Genomic DNA, 3,356 nt, shown 5'->3' on the forward strand with positions numbered 1-3,356 from the left:
ATTATTCCTTGAAAAATAATGTCCACTTCATGATGCAAGGTATCATTAGAATAAAGTCTCATTGGGTGAGCTAATTTGAGGATGTTTGTTTTTAAAACATTGACCAAAAACCTTTGAGAATGCTACCTTACAGAGTTGTGGTAAGGATGGAATGAAAAGAAAGCACATAAGTTGGTTTTCCTCGTACAGTCCCATACAGCTATGAATTGAATACTCAAATTAAAAGGCTACTGCAAAGGGAAGTAAGGCAGAGAAAATCTTGTTTGTTCTTGGAGTAGAAAGCAGGGGCAATCATTTTTATAGCTCATTGAAGTGAACATGTGATGAAGTCATTGTTCAGGAGGATTTCAGCTCAAAAGCTATTGAATGAAAGTCAATGGATTTCTTGAGGCAGGAAGCACAAAAGAAGTGGCCTGCTACTCCAAGAGAGTGCCAGGTAACAATTTGTAATTTCTTGGTGTTATGTTTGTGAAAGTGACAGCAATCATATTCTTGTTCCCCGGTTCTGCCCTGCCTGTGTGACAGTGCTCAGGTAGGATACAGTCAGGAAAGCACACCCTGCCCTGTGCTGAGAGCTTGCCTCGCTGTCTTTCTTTCTTTTCTTTTCATTTCATTTCAGTCCTCTCCTTTCCTGTCCTGTCTTCCCTCCCTCCCTCTCTTCCTTCCTTCTTCCCTTCTCTCTCTCTCTCTCTCTCTCTTTTCTTTATGGTGCTGGGGTTTCAACTCATGGATTCATACTCATTGGGCAGATGCTCCTCTTCTTGAGCCACACCCCAGCCCCACTGTTTCCTGATTCTCTATTCCAGTTTGTTGGTGGTACAGCTGGTGTGTCACAACACAGAAAAGGAATGAACTCAGTGACTCTGTGTGAGGTTCTCGAATGAGGGGATCCTGTGGTGGTCAATAGGACTGATGACTAATAGATAACTTTGAAACTTTCTGATGGAATTATTGCCAGAATAAACCACATGCCAAGGAGGATTTCTTACTGATTTAACATCGGATGTATTTTGGCTAAACTGTTATAAAGAGCAATAAAATGGAAGAGATAGTTCCCAGACAATGCATATTTACCTTAAGTTTATTCTCCCTGGACTTAGGGGAGGCTTTTCTGAGAATGCTGGTGTCACAGCATGCTGTTGTATGTCCACAGTGTCCTACGTGATGTGTGAAACCCATGAACGGTAAGATTACTGCTTCCTGTAATTCTGCCCCGTTTATCCAAACTGTGACTTCAGTTAAGTGGAAGGAAACATTTTCTGTGACAGACATTCATAGATATGTCATACATATATCATGTAGTGGTAACTACATTCTAAAATTCTAAACTTTTTTTTTTTTTGGATGGCATGGGGTTTGAACTCAGGGCCTCACACTTGCTATGCAGGTGTTCTACCACTTGAGCCATTCTGCCAGCTCTTTTTTGGTTGGGTATTTTTCTAAGATAGGGTCTTACGAACTATTTGCCTGGGTTGGCTTTGAACTGCGATCCTCCTGATATCTGCCTCCTGAGTAGCTAAGATTACAGCTGTGAGTCACCAGCACCCAGCTAAAATTCCAACCCTTTTTGTGACAGTAAAAAACGAGGTAATAGATACACTTAAGCCAAAGAATGTGTCACATCTACATAGTGGATTACAAAGGAATGCAGATTATCGCTGTGGCCTGATATATGGTGATCAAAAACATTTTATTTATTTATTTATTTATTTATTTATTTGGTGGTATTGGGGTTTGAACTCTGGACTTCATGCTTGCTAAGCAGGCACTCTACTACTTGAGCTACTCCACCAGTCCAAAAAGATGTATTTTGAAAAAAATTGACTAAGAATCATAATACACTGTGCTACTTTTCAATTAAGAATGTGTGTGTATCCTTACACAAAAATGAATCAAAGTGCTTATCTATAGATGGGGAAAGGATACAGGTTTAATAGATGGGGTAAGAGATGTTCCTAAATCTGCTTTTTTGTCTTTATTATTTGTTTTACATCATTAAAAGAATAAAATTGAATCGGGTTGGGCAAGGTGGCTTATACCCATAGTCCTAGCTATACGGGAGGCAGAAATCAGGGAGAACTGCAATTTTTGACCAGCCAAGGCTCATGTTAGTACACGGAAGGCTGTTGGTAGGAAGATTGCAGTCCAGGCCAGCCCCAGGCAAAAATGTGAGACCCTATTAAAAAAAAAAAAAAGACCTAAAAGCAAAAAGGGATGGAGGCATGACTTAAGTGGCAGAAGGCCTTGAGTTCAAATTCCAGTACTACCAAAAAAAAAGAACAAAATTGAATCAAATGAAAAAGCCTAGGCTTAAGAATTGAAAAGAAACTGAAACAAATGAGTTTATGTATCAAGTTGATAACAAATCCACACAGAGAAAAAAAGTTACTTCTAGTGACTTTATATTGTTTTGCCCACACAAAATAGTGTTAGTAAAAATTTTGGTATTGTTATTTTTGAAAAATAAAAGGATATTCAGATCATGTTGGTATGATTTAGAATGAAGATAGTGTGAGAGCAAAGAGATTATGTGTAAAAATCAAGGAAGTTAACACATCATAATCTTAAATTTGAAGTGAAAATATAAGAATGAACTCAAAATTATTTTTCTCGTTTACAAATGTACATTCCAGCTGGGTGCCAGTGGCTCACGCCTGTAATCCTAGCTACTCAGGAGGCAGAGATCAGGAGGATCGCAAATAGTTCATGAGACCCTCTCTCAAAAAAACCATCACAAAAAAGGACTGGTGGAGTGGCTCAAGGTGTAGGCTCTGAGTTCAAACTCCAGTACCACACACACACACAAAAATATACATTCCAGGGGCTAGCAGAGTGTCTCAAGTGGTAGAGAGCCTGCCTTGCAAACATGAGGCCCTGAGGTCAAACCCCAGTATGGGCAAACCAAAAAAATCCCCCCAAAAACCAAAAAACAAAAAGTACATTCCAGCTTTGTTCTCCATGATATCTAGAAGCAACAAAAAGCCAAAAAGCCAGTAGAAGTGAGCACCAATAGTGCTCAAATCATAGTCTCTACGCACAGTTTTAAGAAGTTGTCTCAGTCAGAACAAAATTGTATTTGTGAGTCCAACTGAGGGGACTATGGGAGGTGGGAGAGAGAAAGGAAATGTTACAGATGAAAAATATTGAAACAATATGAATGTATAATATAATTCACTATACAATAAGCTGTTGAATATTAGGGGAGCATGGTGATAGAGAATCGATAATGGGGGGAGGGGGCTGATTTGATTGAAGCATGATATATACAGACCTGAAGGTACCAAGGTGAAGCCCACTGGACTATCAATATACACTTAATTTAAAAAAAATGAAGGGCAGGAGGGAAAAATAAATCT

This window comes from Castor canadensis, chromosome 4 (assembly GCF_047511655.1).
Source record: "Castor canadensis chromosome 4, mCasCan1.hap1v2, whole genome shotgun sequence".
In the NCBI taxonomy this organism is placed as follows: Eukaryota; Metazoa; Chordata; class Mammalia; order Rodentia; family Castoridae; genus Castor; species Castor canadensis.